The 20,411-nt window shown below is 44.8% G+C and overlaps 1 protein-coding gene across 3 annotated transcripts in view; it reads right to left on the bottom strand.

Moving 5' to 3' along the window:
- gpr160 (G protein-coupled receptor 160) overlaps positions 1 to 19,042 on the bottom strand; it is a 42,386-nt gene extending 23,344 nt beyond the window's left edge. The window contains exons 1-2 of one of the 3 annotated variants that reach the window (XM_052018149.1): positions 18,910 to 19,025; positions 5,384 to 5,559 (exon numbers count right to left, since the gene is read on the bottom strand). The gene's annotated coding sequence lies outside the window, so the exon portion shown is untranslated. Of the gene's footprint in view, positions 1 to 5,383; positions 5,560 to 18,909 lie in introns of all 3 variants that reach the window. The other 2 variants (XM_052018150.1, XM_052018148.1) reach the window with 2 other exon arrangements.
- Positions 19,043 to 20,411: the final 1,369 nt, after the last annotated feature.

Genomic DNA, 20,411 nt, shown 5'->3' on the forward strand with positions numbered 1-20,411 from the left:
AAGCATCCTATCTGGATGTATCATGGCTTGGTACGGCAACTGCTCTGCCCGGGACCACAAGAAACTACAGAGAGTTGTGGACACAGCTCAGCACATCACGGAAACCAGCCTCCCCTCCATGGACTTTGTCTATACCTCTCGATGCCTTGGTGAAGCAGCCAGCACCATCAAAGACCCCACCCACCCTGGACATCTTCCCTCTCCCATCGGGCAGAAGATACAGTAGTCTGAGGGCACGTACCACCAGGCTCAAGGACAGCTTCTATCCCACTGTGATAAGACTATTGAACGGTTCCCTTATATAATGAGATTGACTCTTGACCTCACAATCTATCTTGTTGTGACCTTGCACCTTATAGTCTACCTGCACTGCACTCCCCTGTAGCTGTGACACTTTACTTTGTATTCTGTTATTGTTTTTACCCTGTACTACCTCAATGCACTGTGTAATGAATTGATCTGTATGAACAGTATGCAAGACAAGTTTTTCACTGTACCTCAGTACAAGTGAAAAGAATATACCAATACCAATCTTATAAACTTCTATCAGGTCTCCCCTCAGCCTCCGACACACCAGAGAAAACAACTCAAGTTTGTCCAACTTCTCTTTATAGCACATGCCCTCTAATCCAGGCAGTGTCCTGGTAAACCTCTTCTACAACCATCCACAGGGGAGAATTCTGGAGATTCACCACCTATTTGGGGAGAAATTGCTCTGCAGTACTAAACAATCACCCCCTTATCTCGTTACTATGTCCCCTTGAATCTGCGTCAGCTGTTTGCACAGTAATCCAGCCACCCTAACCCAACAACACAACAAATTTGCAACCATCAAATATTGATCCAATTTCCTTTGAAATCCACGATTTAGTAAGTGTGTAATTTTAGCTGTCTACCACTTTAAGGATTGCAGCACATAACCAAATGTCCTCTGGAAGTATTGCAGCAGTGGTTAAGGAGAACCTTACAGAAAATTTCTCTCGGCTTAGAAACTGCTTGCAGGAGACACGCCTTGTGAAAGGATGCATGTCTGTCTGTTTAATGAAGGGTATTGTTCAATTAACTTACCAGCTATCCTCCAGTATACAACTCAGAACAGTACAGCACAACACGGCTTTATAAGGCGTTGGTCAGACCGCATTTGGAATATTGTGAGCAATTTTGGGCACCGTATCTACAGAAACATGTGCTGGCCCTGGAAAGGGTCCAGAGGAGGTTCACAAGAATGATCCTGGGAATGAAAGGCTTGACCTACGAGAAGTGTTTGATGTCTCTGGCCCTGTACTCAATGGAGTTCAGAAGAATAGGTGGGGGGATTTCATTGAAATCTACTCGATACTGAAAGGCCTGGATAGAGTAGACGTGGAGAGGATGTTCCCATTAGTAGGAGAGTCTATGATCGGAGGGCACAGACTCAGAATAAAGGGAAGTCTCTTTAAAACTAAGATAAAGAGGACTGTGGGTGGAGAATCTGTGGAATTCATTGCTAAAGAGGGCTGTGGATGCCTGTGCATTTAAGGCAGAGGTTGATACGTTCTTGACTGCTAAGGGAGTTAAGGGTTACGGGGAGAAGGTAGGAGAATGAGGTCGAGAAAAAATATCAGCCATGATTCAATGGCGGAGCAGACTCGATGGACTGAATGGCCTAATTCTGTTCCTTTAACTTATGGTCTTATAGCACAGGAACAGGCCCTTCGGCCCACGATGTTGTGCCAAACTAACTAAGCTAATGATGCCTAATTACACTAAATCCCTTCTGGCTCCACAATGTTCATATCCGTTCATTCTCTGCATATTCACATGTCTGTCTATGAGCCTCTTAAATGCCACTATCATATCCACCTCCACCACCATCCCTGGCAGTGCATTCCAGGCACCCACCACTCACTGTGTAAACAAAAATCTGGCCCGCACATCTCCTTTAAACTCCCCGCCCCCCATTACCTTAAATGCATGCCCTTTCATATCAGACATTTCGACCCTGGGGAGAAGATACTGGCTGTCTACTCTATCTATGCCTCTGATAATCTTATAAACTTCTATCAGGTCTCCTCTCAGCCTCTGCCGCTCCGGAGAAAACAACCCAAGTTTGTCCAACCTCTCCTTTTAGCCATGCAGCATCCTGGTGAACCTCTTCTGCACCCTCTCCAAAGCCGCCACATCCTTCCTGTAATGGGGCGACCAGAACTGAACACAATACACCAGATGCGCCCTCACCAGAATTTTATAAAGCTGCATCTTTGGATAGGATACTGATACATGGTGTCAGAAGTGCCGGTTAATGAATCTGCAGGAAAATTTGCATAACATTGATTTAAACTGAGGCTCACCAAGCAGTGTTATTCAAAGAACAAAAATTATTCCTGTACCACTGGATGTCCAGTCAAGTAACATGACTTAAAAATGGAAAGGCAAGAAACTTTGCATTCTACACTAAGTTGACCATGCAAGTAAACCAGAACAGATTAAATTAAAGGTGCTATTACACCTCATTGGCCACAAGGTCCCAGCTGGAGAACTTGAGGAGGTAACTAAGAAGCATGATAGTAGACATTGTCTATGTGGACTTTAGTAAGGCATTTGACAAGGTCCTGCATGATAGGCTGGTTCAGAATATTAAGGCAGAAGTGATCCAAGATGAGCTGGCTAATTGGATCTAAAAGTTATTTGGTTATCAGAGGCAGAGGGTAGTGGCAGTAGATTGTGGAATTCAGGAAGGGGAAGTCGGGAGAACACACACCGGTCCTCATTGAGGGGTCAGCGGTGGAAAGGGTGAGCAGCTTCAAGTTCCTGGGTGTCAACATCTCAGAGGATCTATCCTGGGCCCAACACAATGATGCAATCACAAAGAAGGCACGCCAGTGGCTGTACTTCATTAGAAAAAATTTGGTATGTCACCAAAGACTTACAAATTTCTATAGATGTATGGTGGAGAGCATTCTGATTGGTTGCATCACAGCCTGGTATGGAGGCTCCAATGCACAAGATCGCAAGAGGTTGCAGAGGGTTGTAGACTCAGCCAGCTTCATCATGGGCACAACCCTCCCCACCATCGAGGGCATCTTCAAGAGGCCTCAAGAAGGCAGCGTCCATCACCAAGGACCCTCACCACCCAGGACATGCCCTCTTCTTGTTACTACCATCAGGGAGGTGGTACAGGAGCCTGAAGACCCACGCTCAATGATTCAGGAACAGCTTCTTCCCCTCCGCCATCAGATTTCTGAACGGTCCATGAGCACTACCTCATTATCCCTTTTTTTTGCAATATTTATTTATTTTTGTAATTTATAATAATTTTATGTCTTTGCACTGTACTACTGCCACAAAACAACAAATTTCACATCATTTAAGTCAGTGATAATAAATCTGATTCTGATTCTGATGGAAAGATACTTTCCTGACGTGAAATCTGTGCCCAGTGGTGTAGTGCAGCAATCGGTGCTGGGACCCTTGTTATTTGTGGTATATATCAATGACTTGGATGTGAATGTTGGAGGTGTGATCAGTAAGTTTACAACAACATGAACGTTGGTGGTGTTGTAGAAAACGAGGAAGGTTTTCTAAGGCTCAGAAGGATATGGATCAGATGGAAAGTTGGACGGAACGTTGGCAGATGGAATTTAATCCCGACAAGTGCAAGGTGATGAATCCTGGGAAAACAAATAGGGCATTAAGAAATGTTGATGAACAGAGGGACCTTGGGCTTCAAATCCATAGTTCCCTGAAAGTGTCCACACAGAAAGATAGGGCGATGAAGAAGGCATATGGCATGTTTGCCTTCGCAGGTTGAGGTAGAGAATATGAAAGTTGGGAAGTTACGTCAAACAAGAGTAAAGCTAGGGCTTTACTCTTTGGAGAGAAGGAGGATGAGAGGAGACATGATAGAGGTGTACAAAATATTGAGAGGAATAGATAGAGAGAACAGCCAGCACCTCTTTCCCAGGGCACCAATGCTCAATACAAGAGGGCATGGCTTTAAAGTAATGGATGGGAAGTTCAAGGGAGATATCAGAGGGAGGTTTTTTACACGGAGAGTGGTTGGGGCGTGGAATGCGCTGCCTGGGGCGGTGGTGGAGGCAGGTACATTGGTCAAATTCAAGAAATTAATAGATAAGCATAAGGGATATGTGGGAGGAAGGGGTTAGATAGTCTTGTGAGGTTTAAAGGTCGGCACAACATTGTGGGCCGAAGGGCCTGTATTGTGCTGTACTGTTCTATGTTTTATGTTCTATGTATTACAGGACAGTAGTTATACCGCACCGTGTACAGTTCTGGTCGCCGCACTATGGGAAGGATGAAGTTGCACTGGAGAGAGTGCAGTGAGAATCAGCCCACCAAGTGACAAACCTCAAGCATCCATTTATACTAATCCCACTTTTTAGTCTGCCCACATTCTCGTCATCCACCCCCCCCACCAGATTCTACCACCCACTTACACACTAGGGGCAACTTAGAGTGGCCAATTAATCTACCAACCTGCACGTCTTTGGGATGTGTTGGGTGGAAGCTGGAGCTTCTAGGAGAAACCCAGGCTGTCACAGGGAGAACGTGCAAACTCCTCGCAGACAGCACCTGAGGTCAGGATCGAACCTGGGTCTCTGGAGCCATGAGGCAGCAGTTCCTCCAGCTGCGCTATTGTGCCGCCCAGCGCAGCAGCTGGGAGTTTAAATTTAAGTAGTTAAATTAAAAAATAAAGTCCTCTTCAGCCTCATCTCCCCAACTCCTGACCTGCCATTCTGCCTGGGTAGTCTACAACCTGATGGCATGAACGTTTAATTCTCCAACGTCTGTTAAACTGGTCCCCACTCTGTCCCTTTCCTCTCTCCTCCTGACCTACCCATTTCTTCCTACACGCAGCCCAGTCCCCCATCAACCTCTCCGTCTGTCCATCACCCACACACTCCTCCCATCTCTACTGTTCCCATCTCCTCTCCCCACCTCCCTCCCTTTATTCCAGGCTCCACCTCCCTCCAACAGATTCCATCATCTTCAGCCCTTAGTCACCTCCACCGATCACCTCCCAGCCTCTATCTCTATTCCCACTCTCCCCTCCCCCATCTGCCTCTCACCCCTCCTCACCTGGATCCACCTATCACTTGCCAGCTCTTGCTCCACCCCTTTATACTGGCTGTCTCTCCTCTATTTTTCAGTCCAGATGAAGGGTCTCGACCTGAAACATTGACCATCCATTTCCCTCCACAGATGCTGCCTGACCCGCTGAGTTCCTCCAGCGTTTTGTGTGTTGCTCCAGGTTCCAACATCGGCACTTGTAGGATAAATTATTCAAAGGATATTAAAAAAATCATAATTTTTTGCAATGCCACATATGACTTTCCTACTGAATTTTCCTCGATATGGTGACTTGAAGTGGAAAATTACTAACCTGGCAGGATGCGATGATCTCTCAGCTCTGTCCTGCCAGACAAGTGTGTGGATGAACAGGAGGTGACTAAATCTCCCATATATCGTCATCCATCTTGGCTTGAAAGTGGTGTGTGTTCCTCTGCAACAGACCTGGAGACTTCACTGCATTAGCGATCTGATATGAAAGCAACAAGCCTGCCAGAAAATGTATCAAATATTTTTAAATGGGCTTTCATAAGTCAAGGCTGGATGTAAATTGAGTCATTCCAATTAACTGCTGCAATGTTAAAAGCTTTGTGGCCAGCTAGTCACAAGAACACAGCAGAGAGACACAAGAGATGGCAGATGTTGGAATCTGGAGCAACAAACAATTTACTGGAAGAACTCAGCGGGTCGAGCAGCATCTTTGGGAGGGAAACAAACAGTCGATGTTTTGGGTCAAAACATTGCATCAGGACTGAGGGTGGAGAGGGGAGATGGCCGGTATAAAGAAGAGAGGGAGAGTGGTGAGACAGGGACCAGAGGTGATTGGTGGACTGAGGAGGGGTGAAGATGGTCCACCAATCACCTCAGTATCTTTTCCCTAACTTTAATTCCCTGCAGTATTCATCCAATTCCCCTTCAGAAGTTCCAGCTGATACACTACAGACAGTACAGTCAACTTTGCAATCGTTCACTGCATTTATACAGTGGGGGGAGGAGATAGCCAGTATATTAATAGAAGACACAAAGAGGGAGCAGTGAGAGACAGCTTTACCTGCGCCCAAGCTGTGGAGAATACAATCCCAGTTCACCCAAGCTCACCTCATACAGCAAACCCGCAAACCCACCATCCCTGGAACCAGGGGACTTTCCCACCCCACCCCGGACATTCTCTCTTCTCCCCTCTCCCATCAGGCAGAAGATACAAAAGCCTGAAAGCACGTACCACCAGGCTCAAGGACAACTTCCATCCCGCTACTATAAGACTATTGAACTGTCCCCTAGTACGATAAGATGGATTCTTGACCTCACCATCTACCTTGTTATGACCTTGCACCTTATTATCTGCCTGCACGGCATTTTCTCTGTAACTTTATCACTTTATTCACATTCTGTTATTGTTTTCCCTTGTACTACCAGAATGCACTGTTGTAATGAAATGATCTGTATGGATGGCACGCAAGTTTTTCACTGCACCTCAGTGCGTGTGACGATAATAAACCAATTTGCCAACTTAGTTTTGTTGTCCTCCCTCTGTGCGTCATTGCTTAAGTCAGGAGACCAAAACTGTACACAATAGGGAACCAACACGTTTGCCTGCTTCATCACCAACTATTCGGTCCTGACTAATTTCATTCAGTGTATTTAAGTGTCTCGGCTCCTGTGCTGGGATTTGTGTAACTTGTTTCTGAGTCATCAGCCCAGTAATTGAAACGTGATGCTCCCACATTGCTCTTCATTCCAATGAATCATACCAATTCAGTCATACTGTGATCACTCTTTCCGAGAGCATCCCTAACTACAAGACTGGTGAGACGAGAACCAGGGGACATAGCCTCAAGATTCAGGGGAGCAGATTTCGGACGGAGATGAGGAGGAACTGCTTTTCCCAGAGAGTAGTGAATCTGTGGAATTTTCTGCCCAGGGAAGCAGTAGCTACCTCATTAAATATATTTAAGACACAGTTAGATTTTTACATAGTAGGGGAATTAGGGGTTATGGGGAAAAGGCAGGTAGGTGGATCTGAGTCCACGGCCAGATCATTCATGATCTTTTTGAATGGCGGAGCAGGCTCGACTGGCCAGATGGCCTCCTCCTGCTCCCGTCTCTTATGTTCTTATGAATGAGCTGGCTTCAATGGTGCAGGGTGAGCAGGTACAACTGCTGGCGAACTGTGGAATTTCGACCTAGCTCTCAGTGAGGAGACCAATAGTGCAGTGGGTTGGGATTTGCTCAGCCAGCAAGCCCCGGACTTCTAGATCCACCTGGGGATCCCAGACATTGGTGCCTATGCTGGGAAATGCCGACAGTTCCACAGGGAACTTCCAGCATTCCTCAATAAATGATGATCCAATATAATTGTCCTGAATTTCTACTAAGAAGCAAGGAGTTGTCTTGACTGCACTCTGTAGCAGGGAAGTCCGCCAAACTGTACCTGCATCTGATTAGACTTGTTGCAGGTTCAAAGCAGAGCATTGCCTAGCAGAGGGAGAGGTATTAATTTAACTGTTAATTTAAATATACTTAATTTTTAGTGTATTTTTCAGTGTTCTAATTTACTTCCATTTTATAAACATTTCATAGAGTCATACAGCAGGGAAACAGGCCCTTCGGCCCAACTGGTCCATGCCAACCAAGATCCTCCATCTAAGCTAGTCCCTTTTGCCAGCGGTTGGCCCATAACCTTCCGAACATTTCCAATCCATGGACTTGTCCAACTGTCTTTTAAAAGTTGTTGTTGTACCTGCCTCAACCACTTCCTCTGGCAGCTCGTTCCACATGGATACCACCCTCTGTGTAAAAAAATTGCCTCTCAAGTTCTTCTTGTCTCTCCTCTCACCTTAAACCTCTGCCCTCTAGTTCTGGATTCCCCAACTAGGAAAAAGATTGTGCGTATCCACCTTATCGATGCCCCTCATGATTTTATACACCTCTATAAGTTCATCTCTCAGTCTCCCACACTCCAAGGAATAAAGTCCTAGCCTGTCCAACCTCTCCTGGTAACTCAGTCATTCAAGTCCTGGCAGCATCCTTGTGAATCTTTTCTGCGCTCTTTCCGGTTTGATAACATCTTTCCTATAGCAGGGCGACCAAAGCTGAACACAATATGCCAAGTGCGGCCTCACCAGCGTCCTGTACAACTGCACCATGATCTCCTAACTTTTATACTCAATGCCCTGAGGTTTATACTCAACTATTTCTGAATTTTTTAAAAATTGTTAGCTTTAGGTTTAATTTTCTGGAATGTTTGAAAACGTCAGAAGCATTTATAATCATTAAGTTTTGTTGGGAGCTTTGAAAGCTGGTGCAGCCTGTGGGTGTGGCTCAGACGGCTGTCAAAGAATTTCAGCAGGATGTAAGACAACAGTCCTGGGCTGTTGTGGTCCAGGTAGTGGGAAGGGAACCTGTGGGCATGAGTGATGAGCAATCTTGCAGAAATGTCATACCAATAAAGTATATTTTTTGTTTAATTGTTGCAGTTAGGCAAAATGCACATGAATTCATCTTCAGTCATGCATGATTTTTACTGCAAGCACTGGTGACAGCTGGTAGAGATGTTGTCTCACAGCGCCAGAGACCTGGGTTCAATCCTGACCTCGGGTGCTGTTTGTGTGAAGTTTCTCCCTATGACTGCATTCCTTGGGTGCTCCTATTTCCTCCTACATCCCAAAGATGTGTGGTTTGGAGGTTAATTGGCTACTGTAAATTGCCCCTAGTGTGTAGTTGAGGGGTAGAATCTGGGGGGAGTTGATGGAAATATGGGGACAATGTTAAAGGGAAAATTAATGAGGAATAAGATTGCTCTGAGAACTGACATTGACTCGATGGGCCAAACAGCCTCCTTCTCTGTCTCTGAAAGTATGGCATGGTTACTGTATGGGGCTGAGTATGAAACTCTGCCAGGTTCTTTATCCAGGGAGTCAAACAGCCCAAACTGAAGCAGCGATTCACTTACACTTCTTCCAAACCTGTGCCACCCTGAATTCCTCCTTATGAGCTCTGCACACAACCCATTTTCCTACCAGACTCAAGGACATCTTCTATTCTGCTGTTATCACGCTCTTGAGTGGACCTCTCATATGCTGAAGGTGAACTCTTGATCTCCCACTTTACCCTGTTGTAGCCCCTGCACTTTGTTTGTCTACCTGCACTGCTCTTTCTCTACAACTGACACCATATTCTGCATTCTGTTTTCCTTTTACTACCTTGATGTACTTATGTATGGAACGATCTGCCTGGATAGCATGCAAACAAAAATTCTTCATTGTGAGAACGATAAACCAATATCAATATCTTTGTGTCATCAACACTTTAACAACCATACCATTCATCCGAGTCCCTGATATACCGATGCACTATAGAACACATCCTATCTGGATGTATCACGGCTTGGTACAGCAACTGCTCTGCCCAGGACTGCAAGAAACTGCAGAGAGTTGTGGACACAGCTCGGCACATCACGGACACCAGCTTCCCCTCCATGGACTCTGTCTTTACCTCTTGTTGTCCTGGTGAAGCAGCCAGCGTAATCAAAGACCCCACCCATACGGGACATTCTCTTTTCTCTCATCCTCCATCGGGTAGAAGATACAGGAGCCTGAGGGCACGTGCCACCACACTGAAGGACAGCTTCTACCCCACTGTGATAAGACTATTAACGGTTCCCTTATACAATGAGATGGACTCTGACCTCACAATCTACCTTGTTGTGACCTCGCACCTTATTGCACTGCACTTTCTCTGTAGCTGTGACACTTTACTCTACTGTTATTGTTTTTAGCTGTATTACATCAATGCACTCTGTACTAACTCAATATAACTGCACTGTGTAATGAATTGACCTGTACGATCGGTATGCAAGACAAGTTTTTCACTGTACCTCGGTACAAGTGACAATAATAAACCAATACCAATACCAATAAATTGTAAAATTTTGCCTCCCAGCACTGATCCCTGTAGCACATCAGTCACTACAATTTGCCAACCAGAAGAAGACCCATTTATGCTTTCTCTTTGTTTCTTATTTGCCAACCAACCTTCTATACACAAGAGACTGCAGGTGCTGGAAAATGAAGCAACAAGCAGTCTGCTGGAGGAAGGTTTTTGACCCAAAACATCAACAATTCCTTTACTTCCACAGATACTGATCGACCTGCTGAGTTCCTTCAGCAGTTTGTTAGTTGCTCCAGTCTCCTAGACACTCCAATATGTTATCTGTTACAGCGGGAACTTACTTTCCTCTGCAAAAACCAGTGATTCCAGGTCAAACCTGGGGCGTTCCTGTCTATGCTCAAGACCTTTCAAGTCACAGTTTCCACATCAGGTGCATGCATACCTGCAACATTGGATGCACCACCTCTTGGACAATAAGATGGACTTTTGACCTCACTACCTCACTGTGGCCTTGCACCTTATTGTCTGCCTGCACTGCACATTCTCTGTAACTGTAACACTATATTCTGCATTCTGTTATTGGTTTTCCCTTGCACTGCCTCGATGTACTGATGTAATGAAATGATCGGCATGGATGGCATGCAAAACAAAGTTTCTCGCTGTACCTGTGTATGTGTGACAATAGTAAACCAATTACCAATTACCAGTCTGTGAACAGTCTGCTCTGCTGAACATGTCCCAGTATTCAACAAATTACACAATCACAGTAGCATCACCCATCTGCCACATGTTCACATTCAGAGAGGTTCGGAGACACAGGAGACTGCGGATGCTGGAATCTGGAGCAACAAACAAGATGCTGGAAGAACTCAGTGGATCAGGCAGCATCTGTGGAGGGAAATGGACGGTCGACATTTCTGATTGAGACCCTTCATCTAGACTGAAAGATAGAGGGGAGATAGCCGGTATAAAGGGAGGGAAGGAGTGGAGCAAGAGCCAGCAAGCGACAGGTGGATGCGGATGAGGAGGGGTGATGGGCAGGTGGAGGAGGGGAGAGCGGGAATAGCGACAGAGGCCGGGAGGTGAGAGGCGGAGGTGACAAAGGGCCGCAGATGGTGAAAGCTGATGGGACGGGAAGGTGGAGCCTGGAACCAAGTGAGAGAGTGGGCAGATGGGAAGAGTGAGGGGAGGGGACCCAGTGGGAGGGGTGTGTGGGTGATGGGCAGATTGGGTGGGTGGGGGAGGGGAAAGAAGCAGGGTGATGGGGGCTGGGGTGGGTGTAGGAGGAACTGGGTAGGAGAGGGACAAGGGACAGACGGAGAAGCAGTTTACCTGAAACTGGAGAATTCAATGTTCCTGCCATGGGGCTGTAGGCTACTCAGGCAGAATACTAGGTGCTGTTCCTTTAGTTTGCGTTAAGCCTCACCCCAGCAGTGGAGGATGCCAAGGACAGACAGGTCGGTGTGGGAATGGGGAGAGGAATTAAAATGGTTGGCAACCGGGAGCTCCAGAAAGCCATGGCGTACGGAGCGCAGATGCTCGGCAAAGCAATCACCTAGTCTGCACCTGGTCTCCCTCATTTCCACTTACATTTCACTGCACCCAAACTAACTTATTTCTCTCTTTCTCAGGTCTGATTAATGGTCCCTCATCCAAAACGCTAACTGTTTCTTTTTGCATGGATGTTGCCTGACCTGTTTAGATTTTCTGTTTTATTTTTCTTATTCTACAGATTTAAGTCGAACCTGCTGGGCGAGAGTCACCACTTTGCCATTAACAACTCATTCCATGCATTGAAAAGGTTCTATCGGTTTTGTACTAGCAGACATTTCAGGTTCCCTCCACACCCTGCATCTCCCAAGAACCACACATGTCCACCCAAGACTATAGACGGGACTGAAACCTTAGTGACTGATGAAGAAACTAGATAAATCAAAAAAAAGGCGGATGAAATCTGAAATAAAAACAAAAAATACTGAAAATGCGGAGAAGTGAGGCAGCCTCTGTAGAAAGAGAAACAGCATTAGTTGAATTGGAGTTGGTTCATTATTGTCACGTACTGAGATAGAGTGAAAAACTTGTCTTGCATACCGTTCATACAGATCAATTCATTTCTCAGTACGTTGAGGTAGTGTAGGGGAAAACAATAACAGAATGCAGATTAAGGTGTTACGGTTACAGAGAAAGTGCAGTGCAGGCAGACAATAAGGTGCAAGGGCCACAACGGGGCAGATTGTGAGGTCAAGAGTCCATCTTATCGTACTAGGGGACTGTTCAATAGTCTTATAACAGCGGGACAGAAGCTGTTCTTGAGCCTGGTGGTATGTGCTTTCAGGGTTTTGTAACTTCTGCCTGATGGGAGAGGGGAGAAGAGACAATGTCTCAGGGTGGGTGGGGTCTTTGATTATGTTGGCTGCTTAACCGAGGCAGTGAGAAGTGTAGACAGAGTCCATGGAGGGGAGGCTGGTTTCTGTGATGTGCTGAGCTGTGTCCACAACTCTCTGCAGTTTCTTGTGGTCCCGGGCAGAGTAGTTGCCATAGCAAGCCGTGATGCATCCGGATAGGATGCTTAGTTATTGTTTCAAGTTGAAGAGCATGCATTAGATATAGAATTATGATTTGCACAGACATCTGCAGCCAGACATTGATATCACCCTCCAGCAGCTGTCTCCAACCTTCACCCTCCCCTCCCCTCCCCCAGCTCACTCCACCTGCCTCTGATTTTTTCTCTTTGTCTGCCTCCATCTATCATCCACTGTCTCCCAACTATGCCCCCTACCATCCCCTACCCTGTGCAACCTGTCCATCATCTTCCACCCCTCCTCAGTCCACCAATCACCTCGGGCTCCTGTCTCACTATTCTCCCTCTCCCCTATATGCAGTCCATCTCCCCTCTCCACTCTCAGTCCTGATGTAGGGTTTCGACCTGAAACGTTGACAATTCCTGTCCTCTCATGGATACTGCTCGACCCGCTGAGTTCCTCCAGCAGATTGTTTGTTGCTCTATATGTAAAGTAGCTGTCTCACACAATGGAGACTCTGTTTCTTGCTATTGCCACTCTGGTTTCCACCTACATCCAAAGAAGTGTGGGTGATAGGTTCGTTGCCTAGTGTGTTGGTGAGTGGTAGAGTCTTGGATGGAGCAATGTGGGAAGAATAAAGGTGCAGGATTAGTATAAATCGATGGTATTGGTATTGGTTTATTATTGTCACTTGTACCGAGTTGCAGTGAAAAACCTGTCTTGCATACCGATCGTACAGATCAATTCATTACACAGTGCATTGAGGTAGTACAGGGGAAAAACAATAATAGAATACAGAGTAAAGTGTCACAGCTACAGGGAAGTGCACTGCAGGCAGACAATAAGGTGCAAGGTCAAACAAGGTAGATTGTGAGGTCAAGAGTCTATCTCATTGTATAAGGGAATGGTTCAATAGTCCTATCACTGTGGGATAGAAGCTGTCCTTATGCCATCAGGCTCTTGTATCTTCTGCCTGATGGGAGAGGAGAGGAGAGAAGAGAGAATGACTCAGGTGGGTGGGGTCTTTGATTATGCTGGCTTGCTTCACCAGTGCAGCGAGAGGTATAGACAGATGCTTGGTGGCTGAAGGGCCTGTTTCCATGCTGTATGACTTAATGACTCTATGACTCTGTTTGCTTCTATTCAATAAAAGTTGTGAATAGATTTGGAATTGGAATTGGTTTATTATTGCCATTTGTACTAAGGTACAAGGAAAAACTTGTCTTGCAAACTGTTCATGCAGATCAATTCATTACACAGTGCATTGAGATGACTTGCATTTATATAGAACCCCTCCTGTCCCTGTCAGAACTTCCCTGGGAATATTTCCCGGGGCTACTCAGGTTCAGAATAGCCATCTGGTAATTCTGGCAAGCGCTCTCAAGGGCTGGTGGGCAGGTCTTCATGAAAAAATTAAATCAAACAACTGAAGTTACCAATGTCAAAATAGCAAATAGTCTCTGCAGTCTTTGGCAATATTTACTTTTATTCACTCCGATTTGAATATCATTGATGATGTCATTGGTAAACCTCGTCCATCAAAGTCAAAGTCAAAGTCGGGTCTATTGTCAGATGCTCAAGTCCATGTGTGCACAGGTGCAATGAAAAACTTACTTGCAGCAGCATCACAGACACATAGCATCAGAAATACAACACTCACAAGAAAAACGTAAATTACACATAAATTAAACACAATTTTTACAAGAAAGAACACAATTAGAACAAAAAAAACAAAGTCCATTTTAGCGCAAAGTGATCAAAGTGGTCATAGTGTTGCCAAACTGTAGTGATTAGGGTTTTGCTGGTTGGTTCAAGAACCGACTGGGACTTCTGTGATTTCTGATGCATTGCTTACTTAATTGTCTGAGAATGGAATAAAAGCCGGGCAAACCTAAAATGACCAACACTGTTGCAGAAGTGGACAGTAAACCAGCCAGTAAATGAAAAAGGGGAACTGAGACGAAGAGGGGGAAAAGTCCAGTGATGTTAAATGGGTGAAAATAACTGATTTGCTTCATCCTCCTCTACCGGGGCATAGTAAATTGATTCCTGAGTCATAAGAAGGCAAGGAGGGAAACATTTCCACTGCAAAGAAAGTCTCTGAAACATAAAATAATCAGCAAGAGAGAAATGTTGTTAACGGGGAAGCATCAACACAGAACAGGAGGGGGAAAATGTCAGGAAAAAACTAATAGCAGGAATGCATACAGGTGGAGAGACAAAGGAGCGTAGATACTGGAATCTGGATGAAAAACACTATGATGCTGGAGGAACTCAGCAGGCCAGGCAGCTTCCGTGGAGAAAAGCAGGCGGTCAACATTTCGGGTCAGGACTACTTCTTCAGGACTGTAGATAGGAAAAGGTGGTCAATGTTTTAGGTCAGGACCCTTCTTCAGGACTGAAGATAGGAAAAGGCGGTCCACCTATCCACCTATCACTGTTCTGCTTTTCCCTCCTATATACTGGGCTTCCCCTTTTTCTGAAGAAGGGTCCTGACCGCCTGCTTTTCTCCACAGATGCTGCCTGGCCTTCTTAGTTCCTCCAGCATCACAGTGTTTTTCATGCATCCGGGTTGAGCCCTGTTCAATTATTTTTCATTTTTGTTTTGCTTTAAAAAAATTACAAAGAAATAGAAAATTTATTATTATTGATAGGTGTACAAACTATAAAATAATTAAAACAGGTGAATAAATTAAAAGGATGTTGAGAGATTGTTGTCATTAAACATATACTTGCACTCAAAAAAGCAGATATAAATTAAGCATAGAAATATAACTTGGCATCGATCCCATAGTTGAACTCTGTCTGGTGTGTTTTAAATGTGGCAGCTCAGTCCAAGATCCCACAAACAGTGATGAAATCGTGACTGCTTAATCATGTTGATTAAATGGCAGTGGCCTTTTGAACCTGCCCACCCTGCCGGTTTTTGACATGATTGCAATGTCACCAGTGAAGAATTTGCATGGAAGCAATGGCTTTGATTTTAAATCTTCACCCATAGAACATAGAACAGTACAGTACAGGCCTTCAGCCCACGATGTCTGTGCCAAACACGATGCCAAATTAAACTAAATCCCTTATACATAGAACATAGAATATAGAACATAGAACACTACAGCACAGTACAGGCCCTTCGGCCCACGATGTTGTGCCGACATTTTATCCTGCTCTAAGATCTATCTATCCCTTCCCTCCCACATAGCCCCCTATTTTTCTATCTTTCATGTGTCTATCTAAGAGTGTCTTAAATGTCCCTAATGTATCTGCCCCCACAACCTCTGCCGGCAGTCTGTTCCACGCACCCACCACTCTGTGTAAAAAACTTACCCCTGACATCTCCCTTATACCTTCCTCCAATCACCTTAAAATTATATCCCCTCGTGTTAGCCATTGTCGCCCAGGGCAAAAGTCTCTGACTGTCCACCTGATCTATGCCCCTTATCATCTTGTACACCTCTATCAAGTCACCTCTCATCCTCCTTCTCTCCAAAGAGAAAAGCCCTAGCTCGCTCAACCTATCCTCATAAGACATGCTCTCCAATCCAGGCAGCATCCTGGTAAATCTCCTCCGCACCCTCTCTAAAGCTTCCACATCCCTTCTATAATGAGGCAACCAGAACTGAACACAATACTCCAAGTGTGGTCTAACCAGAGTTCTATAGGGCTGCAACATCACCTCGCGGCTTCAGCCTGCACGTGATCCATATCCCTCTGTTTCCTATATATTCATGTCTCTATCTCATAACCTCTTAAATGCCACTATTGTATCTGCCTCCACCACCACCCGTGACTGCCCATTGCAGTCACCCACCACTCTGTGTAAAAAACTTACCCTGCACATCTCCCTTAAACTTTTCCCCTCTCACCTTAAACGCACATCCTCTAGCATCTGACATTTCTACCCTGGGAAAAAAGATTCTGACTGTCTACCCTTTTATAAACTTCTATCAGGTCTCCCCTCAGCTTCTGACACTCCAGAGAAAACATCCCAAGTTTGTCCAACCTCTCCTGATGCCTCATACTCTCTAATCTAGGCAGCGTCCTGCTGAACCTCTTCTGCACCTTTTCCAAAGCCTCCACACCCTGACATGCAATGAGTAGCATGAGAGACAGTGAGCATTTTCACTACCTTTCTGGATTCTGTGTTAACCTGTCAAGAGTCTAGCTAAAAGGACCACACAAAAGCCTTTCATACAACCCACTCTTTTCTGTCACGTCACTCATTCCCAAAACTTCAAGCTCATCGTGATGTCTTCCAATACCAAAATGGGAATACTAAAGTGGGACCCCAATGACTACCTTTGATTGAAAATTGCGATAGAAGTGGGAAATCAATGGTTAAACCCTCTCCTCCAGCTGAAGGGCTCCTTTGTTACGGGCTCAGGTTGCTACTTGGTGAGTGTCCCTTCAAGGCACCTGAACGGTAGCGTGTGGCTTTGTCTGACTGCTGCGAGTGTGAGCGGAGAGCTTCTATGACTGGGATAACTGGAATGCTGCAGGTGTCTGAAGGCTGATTTATTGAAGTGCTGGCAACTGCAGAGTTATACCTGTGAGCTGTTTCCTGAACCCGGCCACAGATAAGGAGAGAGAGACGTGAGAGTTGGTAGCACTGACTGCCAGCCTCTGTATCTATGGGTGAAGCCCAATCGTTGTGACTGTCACTTTGCAATCCATATGTGGATTTTTGGAGCAATCTGTGGAGTCCACTTTGTCGTTAACCTGTACCGGGAAGCAGGTATATCTGTGGGCGGCCACGTATAGAGTGACTTCGGTGTGGCAGGTATTTCGGAACAAAACAATGGAGATCTTCGGTGATTGTGGCATTGAATTGGTTCCAACGTGGAACTTGTGAAATTCATAAACTACTTCTCTCTACTTTCTAACGTGGTTTTCGGAAGCCTTTGCTCATCGTTTTGCTTCGTGACTTGTTGAACTGAACTGGTTTGCCATCGTAAAACTTTGAGAACTGTTCCTAGACTTGGTGGTTTGGGAACTGGCCACACACACACTTCGGTTTATTTTGGTCAACGTCTGATATCTAACGTCTTTTTCTTATTATTACAAGTAGTTATTAATAAATAGGTTTTAATGTTGAAACCTTGCTCATTGTGTTTCTATTGTTGCTGGTACATAACACCTGTCAAAGAGTTAAATATTTCTTGGCACAAATATGAAATATGGAATGGAATTCTTTGCTGTGTTATTATTCTATGATGCTTAAGGTTCTTTTGGTTCAGCCCATTGCCAAACAATATTTGATATTTGTAAATATCTGTTATTTCACAATTCTAAACAATACTTTGCCCTGGAAAAATTAACCCTTTTGTTGCTTTGTTTGCAAGACCACAAAATTACAGTACCTTAAAGATTTTAGCTTCCTCATACCACTCCGTAAAATGTTTACTGGTTTAATTCTGATCAAAAATAGTTGTGGTACATTAAATCACTCTTGCAATTTAATCTTTACCTATTGAGAAATGCACCACCTACTTACATTGAAACTAAACATTTGCCAATAGACTACCTTATGTAGTTTGAAGGATGCCCCATGTGTTTTAAGGCCATTGTTGTAACTCACCACAACAAAAATATCCATTTCTATAGCACCTTTAATGTAGCAAAATGTCCAAATTGATTTACAGGAGCATTATCCAACGGAAGTTGACAACAGGTCTCAAAGCATAATCAAAGACCCCAGTCACCCCGGACATTCTCTCTTCTCCCCCTCTCCTATTGGGCAGAAGATACAAAAGGCTGAAAACAATACAACCATGTTCTCAGTCTGTTTCTTACTGCAGCTTAAGGCCAACAAGCCAGGTTCATCGTAGAAGATGATATTTGGTGGTTTAGAATCATAGGATGGTACAGCACAGAAACGGACCATTTCGACTCACCTCATCCATGTTGACCGTGATGCCTAACTTCATTAATCTTATTTTCCTGCATTAGGCTCATATCCCTCTACACCTTTCCTATACATGTCCAAATGCCTTTCAAACATTTAATATAAGTTACTCTGATTGAAAATAACTGAGTCACAGGACTCAGACAAACATCATTAAAAGAAATCATCACTCTTTCATATAGTCATAGATAGATATAGCAGAGAAACAGGCCCTTCAGCCTACTGAGCCCATGCCGGCCGTTAAGCTCCCAGACCTACACACTAATACTACTGTAACACATATTTTTTATTCTTCCAGCACTCTTCGAACATTCTACCAGTCACCTGCACACAGGTGGCAATTTACAGCGGCCAGTTAACCTTCCAACCTGCACACATTTACGATGTGGGGGGAAACCAGAGCTCCCGAAGGTCAGGATTGAACCCAGGTCACTGGAGCTGTGAGGCAGCAGCTCGACCAGCTGAGCCACTCTGTCACCCCAATAGAAAACATGCTCTAATTCAGTTTTAACTGTCTCTTACTGTAGTTAGAGCCATCCATCCAGGTTCATTGCTCTCCTCCTACGAGCAGAAGCCTCTTTCCAAAAGTCTGCCTCTCACCGCCAAATGCAAGTCACGGTTGAACAGGAAGGGAAGGAATGAGAAGGGATGTGGGATGCAGAGGAATAATTAGAAAAGGACGAAGGAGGGGACCTTATGTACTTACTCCCTCTTCCCTTAACTCCACCCATTTCAAACCAAGCCAGTTCCGGAGGCTAGGGGTGTGACCAGCAACTCAAACATTAACTAGTTTGCTCACAAAGAAACAGAATACCATGTAATCTAGAATCGTTTTACTTGCGTGACAGGTTTCCAAGTTTAAGCAATTTCTGCCCCACCTCCCTTTGCAAATTAGAAAACAAATTTAATCTTTACCTACTGAGAAATGCGCCACCTACTTACATTGAAACTAAACATTTGCAAATAGACTACCTTATGTGGTTTGAAGGATGCCCCTTGTGTTTTATGGCCATTGTAGTAACTCACCACAACAAAAATATCCATTTCTATAGCACCTTTAATGTAGCAAGATGTCCAAATTGATTTACAGGAACATTATCCAACTGAAGTTGACAATAGGTCTCAAAGCATAATCAAAGACCCCAACCACCTTGGACATTCTCTCTTCTTCCCCCTCCCATCGGGCAGAAGATACAAAAGCCTGAAAGCACGTACCACCAGGCTCAAGGATCGCTTCTACCCCGCTGTTATAAGACTATTGAATGGTTCACTGGTATGATAAGATGAACTCTTGACCTTGCAATCTACCTTGTTACGACCTTGCACCTTATTGTCTACCTGCACTGCACTTTCTCTGTAACTGTAACACTATATTCTGCATTCTGTTATTGCTTTACCTTGTACTATCTCAATGCACTGTTGTAATGAATTGATCTGCATGAACAGTATGCAAGAAAGTTTTTTCACTGTACCTCAAGTATATGTGACAATAATAAACCAATTCCAATTCCAAAGGGAGATTTTTGGAGTGATGATAACTCTAAGACTCTATGACCAGAAGCCTGGTCAAAGGTAACAGCTTGAAGGAGCATCTTACATAGAACATAGAACACTACAGCACAGTGCAGGCCCTTCGGCCCACGTTGTTGTGTCGACCTCTCTATCCCCCTCTCTACTTCACCTCCCATAACCCTCTGATTTCCTTTCTTCCACGTGCCTATCTAATAGTCTCTTAAATGACCGTATCACATTCGCCCCTACCACCACCCCCGGCAGTGGAGGGAAATCCAGAGCTAAGGACAAGTAAATTCATGGATGGTCATGGGATCAGAACCAGATGGGCTCAAGTATCTTTGAGGGCTGTCAGATTAGTTTATTGTCAGATACACCAGGATGCAATGAAATTCCTTGTTTGCACGAAACTCACAGAGTAAACGGTATACATGATATCAGAATCAGAATCAAGTTTATTATCACTGATTGATGACGTGAAATGTGTTGGTTTGCAGCAGCAGTACAGTGCA

This window comes from Pristis pectinata, chromosome 6 (assembly GCF_009764475.1).
Source record: "Pristis pectinata isolate sPriPec2 chromosome 6, sPriPec2.1.pri, whole genome shotgun sequence".
Classification (NCBI taxonomy): domain Eukaryota; kingdom Metazoa; phylum Chordata; class Chondrichthyes; order Rhinopristiformes; family Pristidae; genus Pristis; species Pristis pectinata.